This window comes from Vulpes lagopus, chromosome 12 (genome assembly GCF_018345385.1).
Source record: "Vulpes lagopus strain Blue_001 chromosome 12, ASM1834538v1, whole genome shotgun sequence".
NCBI classification, from domain to species: domain Eukaryota; kingdom Metazoa; phylum Chordata; class Mammalia; order Carnivora; family Canidae; genus Vulpes; species Vulpes lagopus.
This window is the reverse complement of record NC_054835.1, coordinates 73,936,859-73,950,082: the sequence shown is the minus strand read 5'-3', so window position 1 is coordinate 73,950,082 and position 13,224 is coordinate 73,936,859. Positions and strand designations below refer to the sequence as shown.

The 13,224-nt window shown below is 34.1% G+C and overlaps 1 non-coding gene across 1 annotated transcript; it reads right to left on the bottom strand.

Annotated features, from left to right (window-relative positions):
* Positions 1-3,424: 3,424 nt before the first annotated feature.
* On the bottom strand, positions 3,425-3,577 carry LOC121474336. The gene has a single exon (XR_005983348.1). It is a non-coding gene; the product is annotated as a small nucleolar RNA SNORA62/SNORA6 family (small nucleolar RNA).
* Positions 3,578-13,224: the final 9,647 nt, after the last annotated feature.

Genomic DNA, 13,224 nt, shown 5'->3' with positions numbered 1-13,224 from the left:
GGTATGTTTTATAAAACCTAAATACAGATTAATTTTTTATGATAAAAATATAGTATCTGAATTGATATATGTTGTGTATGAGTACACACTGGATTTTGAAGTTTTGATATGAAAAATGTATGTATAGGGCAGCCCCCGTGGCACAGCGGTTTAGCGCCGCCGGCAGCATAGGGCATGATCCTGGATCCTGGATCGAGTCCCACCTCAGGCTCTCATCCCCCGTCAGGCTCCTTGTATGATGCCTGCTTCTCCTTCTGCCTGTGTCTCTGCCTCTCTCTCTCTCTCTGTCTCAATGAATAAATAAATAAAATCTTAAAAAAAAGAACTTAAAAAAAGAAAAAAATGTATGTATATAACATTATTTATATTGATTACATATTAAAATAATTTTTTGACTATGTTGGGTAAAATAAAATATAAATGCATGGTATATGAATAATACTAAACATGATATATTATATATTGACTATTATAATCAGAATAATTTATATAGTATTGTTGTGCTATATAAATATATAAACCTCCACAAATATAAAATATAAATGAAATATATTGTTCAAATTATTTTTTTTAATTATTTTTAAAATAACATATATAGCTCAAGTTTTATTTCTCCCAAACAGCACTTGTCTAAACAAAGGTGTATCACATGTCACTTTTCTGGAGCTGCATAGCACATTATCAGAAACTTAGTACTTAAAACATATTAATTTTCTCTCAGTTTCCATGGGTCAGAATGCAGGCACAAATCAGCTGTGTCCTTTGCTCAGGGTCTCACAGTCATGGTGATATTCCCATATGGAGGCTCAACTGAAGAAGAGTCTCCTACCCAGATCATTCCAATTGTTAACAGAATTCCTTGTGGTAGTGAGACTAAGCTTTAGTAGGTGGCCTATGGTTCTTTGCCATGGAGGCCTCTCGATAGGCAGCTCACAACCTCTCTGCTTGTTTCTTCAGAGGCAGCAGAGAGCAAGAGTAATTTTAGTGAGCTGAGAATTCATATAACATGATCACAGTAGTGATATCCTATCACTTTTGCCTTAAAGTGTAACCTAATCATAGGAAAGAATCCATTGCTGTATTCTATGGGTTAGGAGCAAGTCATAGGACCCAATTACACTCAGTAAGAGGGGATTACACCAGCATGAACATCAGAAGCCAGATGTCACTGGGGGGCATGTAGAGTTTGTCTGCCACATATCTGTAGTGTCACATGTCCAATTGATGTCACTAGGAGTTCACGTTGTCAGCTAGCATATGGAATTCTCTTGTTACTGAGTTTTCATGGTATTAATTATATTTACCTTCAGAAATCTCATTGAAACAACTCTGTATTACATATAGTCATGAATGGAAATTAATACTAAATATGCAGAGAAAAAGTAATTTCCAGCTATTTTACGTATTGGTTAGCAAAACACTCAAGAGATTCCAGTGCAAGTGTGAGTGTTCTCAACACCACATCATCATCTCAAAGCTATGTCCTTGGAGTAGTCTCTGGGAGCAGAAAAGGTGAGGAAACCCAGTCCAAGGACAGGGGAGGGGATGAGGAGCCTCTGAGTGCTGTGGTCCAGCTCACAGGTCAACTGGCGGTCACAACTTTTCAATTATATTTCCCAACACTTGTTCATAAAATGACATTCACTGCAAAAGACCATGAAGGTAAATATAAATATGTAAGAGGTTCTGAACTTAAAATCGTATTGCTATTAACAGAAGACTAAAGGCCACATCTCTTTGGCAAAACTAAGTCAACTCAAATAATGGATGTATTTAAACTGTATTGCTACTCACTGTAACTTAATGTTTAGCTACTCTAAACTTACTTTAATAGAACTTTAGGAAAATGTGTAGAAAAAAATTAATTTTGATATTAAGTTAAACCATCTATGTCTTTAAGCTCATTTTGCTAATAGCGATTTTGTGCTAATATAAATTTTCTAAGAGTAAAATTGTATTATTATAAAAGAAACATGCATGATAAATAGATCATATTTGTAAATAGGTCATATTTTCTTAGATGAACAAATAATCTCACTGTCTGAAAGTATTTTATGGTAAAGTGTAGTATGCTGTATAATTTTATTTTATGCTGTTACATACATTATATTATAAAGTAAGCCTACCACGGAAATCCTGTGTGTTCTGTCCCATACCACTGCAATAAAAATTATCACAATAAAGTGAGTCAAATGGGGCAGCCCTGGTGGCTCAGCGGTTTAGCGCTGCCTTCGGCCCAGGGCCTGATACTGGAGACCTGGGATCGAGTTCCGCATCAGGCTCCCCACATGGAGCCTGCTTCTCCCTCTGCCTGTGTCTCTGCCTCTCTCTCTCCCTCTCTCTCTCTCTCTGTGTCGCTCATGAATAAATAAATAAAATCTTTATAAAAAAAAGTGAGTCAAATGGTTTTTGTTTCCTACTGTGTATAAATTTATGTTTATACTATACTGTAGTCTATTAAGTGTACAATAGATTCTCTAAAAAATGCCCTAATTTAAAAAAATACTTTATTGCTAAGAAATGCTAACCATAGTCTGAGCTTTTAGGGAGTCATAATCACTGATTACAAGTCACCATAACAGACATAATAATAGTAAAAAAGCTTGACATACTGCAAAAATTACCACAATGCAACACAGAAACAGGAAGTGAGCAAATGGTATATAAAAAAAAATGATGCCTTTAGACTTGTTTCATGCAAGATTGCTACAAAAAACAAATCAATATCCACAAGGCACAGTAAAGTGCAGTGCAATAATATAAGGTCTGCCTGTATAGGTTTACTCTTGCCTTTATTTCTGTATAACTAACCACCCGCAGATTAAGTGGCATAAAACAATTATTTTATTACTTTTTATAATCTGGTTTGTCAGGAATTTGAGCAAGGATTGACTGGGTAGTTATGTTTTATATCTTATTAGCTGGGGCGCTTCAATTAGCTGCAGTCAGCTGGTGACTGAGCTGGAATGGAATATCACAGATAGCTTTGCTTTTATGTCTGATGCTTCAGTCTTCCTCCATATGGTCTCTCCTGGAGCTTCCTCTTGGTGTCATGCTCTTAGGGCAGTTCAACTTCTTACATGACAAATGGATTCATGAGGGAGAATGGTAGTCCTAAATTCTTAAGGCCTAGAATGGGAAGAGGCTCTTTGGTCTTTTTCTTTCTTCCTTCCTTTCTCCTTCTTTCTTCCTTCCTTCCTTCCTTCCTTCCTTTCCTTCCTTCCTTCTTTCTTTCTTTCTTTCTTTCTTTCTTCTTTCTTCTTCTTCCTTCCTTCCTTCCTTCCTTCCTTCCTTCCTTCCTTCCTTCTTTCTTTCTTTCTTTCTTTCTTTCTTTCTTTCTTTTCTTTCTTTCTTTCTTTCTTTCTTTCTTTCTTTCTTTCTTTCTTTCTTTCTTTCTTTCTTTCTTCTTTCTTTCTTCTTTCTTAACAGTAGCAAGACTTGCCACTAAACTCTACTCGTTGGACCAGAGACCCTTGTGGTGTCAGCAAAAAACTTGCCTCTCATGTAGCACACAACCTACACTTGTGAGTCATCAGCCAGCCAGTGGCCTCAACTCCAAGCTCTACCCATGTGCAGTGGAACTGGTTTATTTTTTTGCTTTTTCTAAATAAACTTTGCTATGTAGGACTTTCATGCTTGCTTCCTTTGGCTTAGATTACTCCTATGCGACACAGCATGTTTGCCATTACATACTATTTCAAAGTCCAGCATAAATGTCACCTAGAAAATATCATCTTTAGCTACCTTAATTTTGAATCTATTCCATTCAGGTCTTGATTATATTTTATTCATAAGTTTCTTCATTATTTGTAATTATGCCCATGTAAATATACAAAAATATATATTTTTTAGTTATTTCTTCAATTGTTCTTGTTCATTAACCGTCTGTTCAATCAGAATATAAATTCCACAAGGGACTAATTTGCTGTTCTGTACATTTTTGTTTATAACATAAGTAGCATTGTTGTGGCAAATGATATTTGCTAGGTAAATATTTTTTGCATGAAGAAATGACAAGAGAACATCTTAATGAGTTCATGTTAAATGAAAAAAGAGATTATAAAACTGAATGAGTGGAACAGACATTGCATATGCATGTGTGTGTGCATGTGTGTGTGCGTAGGTAAAGTCTGGAAGAAGATTCACCAGGGTAATATTCTTTGAGAATGGTATCTGGTGAATTTTTTTATTTCTATTTTTCCATTTGTTTAAAAACTGAAACATGGATACTTATATTTGTAAAAATGTGTTATATAACAATTTAAAAACAATTCAAATATAATATTATTTTGTCATTAAATAATTTTCTTATAATAAGATTAGAATTTTGGTCTCATGTTACTCAAACTTTAGATATTTTGTATGTCAGATGAGTCTGAATTCTAAATTCCCATGGCTTTTTTTTCACTGAAACCTTTTGTTTTTCTAAAGCATACAAGTAACTCATGCTATGACAGTTTTATGTAAATTAAAGCTAATCAGGTTTGATCAATATATTAGTTTTCTTTAGAGATGCATTCAAGTAATTGTATAAACCATAGAGAAAATTAATACCCACATTGCCCTTGGCATAACACTTTCCCCTTTTTTTATTTAGTAGAAATGGATCACGTAAATGTTAAATTTGTGCTGTTCTGCTGACAGTGAAACTTAACGAAAGCCCCCATGCTATTAAGCTAAAGTTAAAAGAGTAGAGCTAAAGAAATTTCTCTATTGTAAGAGAAATGTGAGCTTTGCAGAAAGTAAATTGGCTAGGAGAAATTCAATGAGGTGCCATCTAAAATGAGTAGATAAAGTAAAGAGAGTGCTTTGTAGAACCTGTGAGAAAGCAATTTAGATATTCCTGGTGATAGCTCAGATGCCTGGATGCCTAGAAGCAATCTAAATCTGCAACTACTTGGAGGATATTGAACAGGAACACTCTGTCTTGTATCATTTTTGTGTTTATCTTTGCCTGTTGATCTGCCATCACTGTTAACCATTCATTATATATCATATCATTCCATTAAAAAAGGTAGTAGAACAAAGACTTAAAACTCCAAAGTCCAAAGTCGCTCATGCACAAGAAGTTTCTGTATACCCGGTATTCGTGAGTACTGGGTATGCTTCATTTATGATTCTATTCCAAATGAGACTGAAAGCAATTTAACAAAATTACTATCAAGCCTTATTTATATGTGTTTTGACATGCACATCTCGATTGTCCTAAGAATTAAATTTCTTCATTTAAATAAGTTTTTGGTAAATTATAGAGTTTTTGGTCCATCCATACACAATCTACATATACTTATGTACATTCTTATTATGTATGAACCAAATCCTTCTCCTCATTATTCATTATATACTATCAAAGAGAAGTATCTCGGGATCCCTGGGTGGCGCAGCGGTTTGGCGCTTGTCTTTGGCCCAGGGCGCGATCCTGGAGACCCGGGATCGAATCCCACATCAGGCTCCCGGTGCATGGAGCCTGCTTCTCCCTCTGCCTATGTCTCTGCCTCTCTCTCTCTCTCTGTGACTATCATAAATAAATAAAAATTTAAAAAAAATTAAAAAAAAAAACCTTAAAAAAAAAAAAAAAAGAGAAGTATCTCAAACCATTTATATGCATTATCTAATTTAATTCCTAAGAACACCTAGGAGTTGGAAGCTATCAACATCCTTTTAAAAGTGAGGTAGTAAGCCTCAAAGAACACCAAACTTGTCCAGACCTTGGTATTTGAAACCAGTTATCCTTGGGCTGAAAGCCAAATAAGTAAATAATTTAAATATTAAAAATAAAATCATAAATGTGTTAGAAAATAGACAAATATGTTTCAAATTTAGGGGGTTAAAATGGCTTGCTTTTTTAAAGTACAAAACATTGCAAGAAAATGTAATGATGGATTTGACTACAAAAAAGATTTTAAACGATTAGCATAAAAAGCAAAACAAAATTGATGTCATATGTGGCAGATAACAGATTTCATATAAAGGAAACCAATGTTATCAGTTAGAAAATAAAACACTCAGTAGGAACAGGGTTAAAGATATGTAAAAGACATTTGAAAACAGGAAATACCAATGTAGCACTGATCTATATAAAAAAAGAGGTTGAAATCACTAGTAATTAAATATGTAAGCTGCTTTAAACACTAAAAAAATCATTTTTTTGAACTATGAGATGGACAAATATCTGTGAAAGAAAGATGCAGAGACCAAAAAAAAAAAAAAAATTGGAAAAGAAGTTCAAGCATTAAAAGCACTTGTCATTGGGGTATCTGAATGGCTTAGTCAGTTATGTGTCTGACTCTTGATTTTGGCTCAGGTCATGATCTCAGGGTTATGAGATCGAGCACCTTGATAGGCTACACACTCAGCGTGGAGTCTGCTTACTCCTTTCCCTCTGCCCCTCTCCCCCCCATAAATAAATAAATAAATAAATAAATAAATAAATAAATAAATAAAAACTTTAAAAATATAAAAGGTAAAAGCCCTTGTTCAAATTAAAAATAAAACAATCATTGACAAAAATAATTAAAGCACAGCAGAATTGTCAAATATAATGAGTTTATAGTTAGCTTGTTTAAGATTAAAAACAAAAAACACCAATTTTCTCATATTGTCATCATCATGTCCACAAAGGTAAGGCTTTTCTTCAGATAAGAGCTCTGTAAAAATCAAAGATAGAGTATTTTTCATTACAGAACTGACAGTGTATGGAAAATGCCTGGGATTTTATTGAGTTTGGAGCTTACAACTAAACAGAATGACCCAATTATTTATAGTTTATCTCAGTGCAAAGTGTTTTGTTTCATTTTGTTTTCTGTCTGTGGGACATAATGTACATGCTTATTCATAATGGATTCAAGACTGTGTCTACATTGTTTCCACAATCTAAACAACTGAAATAGGCTTGTGTTGTAAAAGAGGTAAAAAATGGACAAAATCATTCACAGTCAGTATAAGAGCAAATCAACATCTTTTTCCCAGAATATATATATATATATATATATATATATATATATATATATATATATAGGAATTTCCTTCAAGAAATGCAAAATAAAGATTTGAACAAATAAAACATAAATTATACATCAAGATGATCTTCTTGACAAAGTCTACAATATCCGAATATTGGATACAACTTCTACATGTCACTCTCTCTTTAAATTTTTATTTATTTTTATTTTATTTTATTTTTTAATTTTTCATTTGACAAACAGACAGAATTGGAGAGGCGTGGAAGAGGAGAGAGAGAATCTTAAGCAGGCTCCATGCCCAGCAGCTGGATCTAACAACCCTGAGATCATGACCTGAGCCAAAATCAAGAGTCAGATATTTAACCCACTGAGCCACCCAGGCACCCTTCTACATGTCACTTCTAAAGAGAATGATTAAATAAATTTTGGCATATTTTTTAAATAGAATAAGATTTAGATTTACTGATTCAAAATAATAATTTCAATCTCCGGGATCCCTGGGTGGCGCAGCGGTTTGGCGCCTGCCTTTGGCCCAGGGCGCGATCCTGGAGACCCGGGATCGAATCCCACATCAGGCTCCCGGTGCATGGAGCCTGCTTCTCCCTCCGCCTGTGTCTCTGCCTCTCTCTCTCTCTCTCTCTCTCTGTGACTATCATAAATAAATAAAAAATTAAAAAAAAAAAAAAATAATAATTTCAATCTCCTTCCTGGAAAAATGATATAAAGAATAAAGTCATCAAAACATGTTGATCATAATTTAAAAAATATATATCAGTGTAGATATTAAAGCTTATACAACAAATGGTAAGGTAATTAATACTGGATAATCTTTTTTGGACTATTTTGTATTAAATATTTATTTCTTAAACATATAGGAATGCAAAATTGATTTCAAAAGTATTTTTTAGAAGTGTGAAAATAGTCTAATCTTGCTAAAATTTAAGCTAAAATTTTATTCTCTAAGTGTAAATAATGAAATCTATAATTTCCAAGTATTCCTTATTTTATTCAAGTCTGGAAATTTCCGATAATATGAAAGTACCCTTTAAAGGTTAAATAATCTTTGCCAAAATTACTTGTTTTGAAAATAAAATATTAAAACTTCAGATATGCTCCATAAATGATGTTTTGCTTCATTTGATGTTTTGCTTCATGCCAGCTTAATAAGAAAAACAATGAAATAATAATAATAATAATAATGTTTTTTAAGTGTTAATTTCCCTTTTTATGCTTACAGAGAAAATAGTGAATTGGCATGCAAAAAATTGCATCTATTTAACAAGCAATGTCCTACCTTTACAACATCAGAAGTAGGAAAAGTGAAGCTAAAATGCCTAATAGGACTTGATAGAGCAATATTTTATTATAGCAGAAACTTCTTATATGACAGCATGAGGACAGGTTCTTCTAATAGTCTTTCAAAAATAATCATGTGCTTTCACTCTGTTCTAACTCAGCAAATTCCTTCCTTTCAGCAGTCCAGATATCTTTTTCATTGCTTGTATTCACTTAACCTACCTGGACCAATAAATGCTTTATGCCATAATATCAAAAATGGAACACATCTTTTTATAAAAATATTTACTTGAAAGTATTTTTGTCTTTTTATTATCTGTCTTATGTTCCTAAAATTAGAGACACCCCCAAAAGAAATGAATTATGTTCTTTCTAAACATTGTTAGTGATGGGTAGCTGATATTAATATGTTTTCTGATTTCTAGCTCTCCAAATCTGCTGCTGATTTTTCCAAAATAGTTAATGTTGATATAATACATCTAGCTGTCCAAACCACAAAGACTGGAGTGACCTGGGATATAAATCTAACTCATTCCCCTCGTAGATAACCAAAACATTTCCCATTAGGTTTCCTTTTATTTCAACTGTCATGTCATTAGTTGAGGCTCTCTTCACTTCACTCTGAAATTTTGTAATAACATTGTAACCCAGGTATATCTGCATGTATATATATATATCTCTACATATTTGATTTTCAAGCATGTAAATATAATATCATCACTTCCCTATTTAGAAACTCCTTAATTCCCAGTGGAAAGTACAATACTTACTCTTTTAAAAGTTTTATGTATATATGTATGTATGTGGGTATTTTTACTGAAGTATAGTTTACACACAGTTTCAGGTGTACAACATGGTGATTCAATAAATTTATATGTTATCCTGTGCTCACCACAAGTATAGCTACCATTTGTCACTGTACTATGCTATTACAATACTATTGATTATATTCTCTATTCGTCACCTTTTATTCCCTTGACTAATTCAGTCCACAGTTAGAAGACTGTATCCTTCAATTCCCTTTACTCATTTTTACCATTTCCCCCACACCCTTCCCCTCTGGCAACTCTCAGGTTGTTCTGTGTATTTATGGGTCTGTTTCTGCATTTTACTTATTTATTTGATTTGTCTTTTCGATTCCACATATAAGTGAAACCATATGTATTTATCTGTTTCTGTCTCACTTTTTTTCACTTAACATAATGCCCTCTAGGTCCATTCACATTGTCGTGAATTGCAAGATCTCATCTTTTTTTTTTTATGGCTGAGTAAATTCCTGCGTGTGTGTGTGTGTGTGTGTGTATGTGTGTGTGTACCACATCTTCTTCATTCATCTATTTCTATCATATCTTTGCTATTGTAAATCATATTGAGAAACAGGAGTGTGTACATGTTTACAAACAGTATTTTTATTTTCTATGGGTAAATATCCAGTAATGGATGCACTTTTTTATTGTTTTTTTGTTTTTTTGTTTTTAAGATTTTATTTTATTTATTCATGAGAGACACAGAGAGGCAGAGACATAGGCAGGAGGAGAAGCAGGCTCCATGCAGGAGCCCAATGCAGGACCCAATCCTGGAACTCTGGGATTATGTCCTGAGCAGAAGACAGACGCTCAACCACTGAGCCACCCAGGCGTTGAGCACTTTCTTGTTCTAATGCAAATCCCTTCCCTCAAACTCTATCCAATAGATCATTTCACTGTTGATGATATCTTTTAAATATTACTCCAGTTCCCTCCTTTATCCATTCCTTTTACCATTATCTGAGATCAACGTTTTAAAGGAGAGGAGGCAGTGGGAGAAGAAGACATTTGCCCCAAGGGACATTTAATAAAAAGACTGGAGATATTTTTGGTTATCAAAACAGGGATGCGAATGATCCTAGCACCTAATAAGTAGTAGCCATGGATGCTGCTAAACATCCTACAATGAACAGGATAGACCCTACAGCCCCTTCAGCAAAATATATTCTCCAGTCCAAAATAGCAATAGTGCTGAGGTTGAGAAACTCTGCCTTAGATCACACCATCATTAACTGTCACCTAGATAACTGCAACCACTTGATAGTTGATCTCTCTCCAACAATCTAGTTTCTATTCACATTTTCTAAACGACAACCAAAATGGTCTCTCTACAACTTAAATATGAACCTGTATTTTGTACTTAAGACTTCAGTTGTTCCTGAGCATAAAGTCTAAAACAGTCTTACAAGAATCTTCATGATTTGTTTCCTGATTAACTCTAGTTTCTTCAGTCATCCTTTCCCTTTCTTTTACAAGGTTTCAGTCCTAGTGAAGTGAACAGATATCGTCTCTCTTTTCATTGTCTAGCTTCCTGCATTTTAGTGTGTTGTTCCTTTGGCCTGATGCTATGACACTCAAGTGTCAAGCCTTGTTCCCTTAGGGCATGTGTCTGTCTCTGAGGAAAAATGGAATGTAGTCAAGAATGAATACAATAACCATTGTATCACTGAAATGTCTAAGAGATTGGTTTGAACTACACTGAGACCTAAAACTTAGTCATTTTCTACTTTAAGTGTTCAAAAAATGTTCATTTTCATTATTATTGCTCCTACTATTACTGCTTTATTTAACATGTTTAAGAATTTTGAGGACGAGGTGCCTGCATGGCTCAGTCGATTGAGCACTGGACTCTTGATTTTGGCTCAGGTCATGATCTGAGGGTCATGGGATGGAGCCCATCATAGAGTTCCATGCTCAGCATGGAGTCTGCTTGTCTCTTTTTCTCTGCTCCTCCACCTACTTGCACTCTTAAATACATACATACATACATACATACATACATACATACATAAGAATTTTGAGATAAACTTTTCTCCCTTTTTGTTTTTGCCCTGGAACCTGGTGTTATCCCATCAAGGCAGAGCAGCTAGGAAGATGTATTTTGCTTTATTTGCAGACTCTTTTGGATCAGTCAGCAGTGTGTGCCAACCTACAAGTATATATTGATAGTCATGTGTGCACTGGATATCATTCCATCTATTAATAGCTAGGAAGTCACAAAATAATAGAGAAAAAATTGGCAGATCTTGAGACATGCAGGAATTTCTCCTGCAAACTTTGAGCCAGAGGGAAACATCAATAGGAATAAGATTTCTGGTGATATTAACTGGTATAGAAAGTGTAGGTAATAATTGTTTTTCTATTGCTTTGTTTTAGTTCAAGATATTAGTATGGGAAACAAATCACTTAAATATCAATGTTTCTATTTACAATTTTTAAGTATTTTAAGGACAAAGAAAAATCAATTATTTTGCTAATCTCAAAGATGGAGCTTTTTTATTAAGAATAAAAACATTTCACTGACTGCACAGATAGAACTAACATTTTTCTTATATCATATTACTTGATTTTTTTGACACTACTGCCCACCTTCTCTTAGATTATTTCTAAATCTTCTTATCCAGTCTATCCAAGTAAATTCACAGCAGGTTGGACACATTTTTGTTTTTCTTTTATGGTACTATGGAAACAAAGATCATGAAAATATACATCAGCAATATCCATGAAATTTTTAAAAATAATTACCATTTTCATGTTTAATTTCCAAAAAAAGAAAACTCAAGCAGATGTTATTCCTTATAAAAAGACTTCCCACATTGGAAATTTGAATTTCTATGATTCTGCTGTTTCTTTCAGTTATCCACAGTAAAAATAGTCATTTTTAAAGGGGAGAAAAAATAAGCTTTTATCTTATTGACGTATTGAAAAGAGAAAATAAAATGAGTTCAAGTTTGATAAAAAAAAAAGTCATTTTCAGAAAATGTGTGAGTTTAGTTCTTCTAAACACTAAAACCAAGCATTTCTAAATCATTGCACTTAACTCTTCTATCTTTTAAAATTATTCCCTAGATAAAAGTAGACACTTGCAAAGCACTCCCCAAATGCACAGAAGCATTATTTCTCACTTATAAAACTCAAGTACTTTGTGTTTCTTCCCCCCTCCCCCATTGCCTATTAGAGAAGGGTGGAGATATTAGATTTGAGAAAAAAAGGAACTATAAGATATGTGTTGTGTTCAGCAGAAGTATTTAAAATTGAATCTCTGCATGTCTTTTAAACATCGCCAATTTAAAAAAGTACCAAGTGAACTTCATTCTAATTGTATGCTATTTAAGCACAAATTTATTCAAGGATATTCAAAAATGATCTACCTAACGGGAGGTTAGATTATATTGGTTAAGAAATAGAATATATGGGATCCCTGGGTGGCGCAGCGGCTTGGCGCCTGCCTTTGGCCCAGGGCGCGATCCTGGAGACCCGGGATCGAATCCCACATCGGGCTCCCGGTGCATGGAGCCTGCTTCTCCCTCTGCCTGTGCCTCTGCCTCTCTCTCTCTCTCTCTCTCTGTGTGTGTGACTATCATAAATTAAAAAAAAAAAAAAAGAAATAGAATATATTACAGGGTAAGTCATTTTTTTTAATGGTGTGTGTCCTTGCAATGTGGAATTACAGAAAAAGAGTGCATTGTCAGAAAAGTAAATATAATAAAAGAATATGACAGATATGATCTTATATATGACACAAAGTAAATATAATTATTATCATGAAGGAATTAATAAGATAATGAAGAAGATGCCAATTGTGAAAACTGAGAGAAGGTGTACTAATTTTTATAATGAAAGTTTTTTATGAAAGGTGGTGGAATACAGATTCAGAAGTTCTTACTTCTGTTAGGATAGGAAAAGAATAATGGTGCTGAAGAAAATTTTTCCAAGGAAATACAATTATTTTTAAAGATTTTATTTATTTATTCATGAGAGACACAGAAAGAGAGAGAGGCAGAGGCACAGGCAGAGGGAGAAGCAGGCTCCATGTAGGGAGCCTGATGTGGAACTCGATCCTGGGACTCTGGGATCGTGCCCTGAGCCAAAGGCAGACGCTCAACCATTGAGCCACCCAGGGGTCCCCAGGGAGACAGAATTAATTTTTCCATCACTTT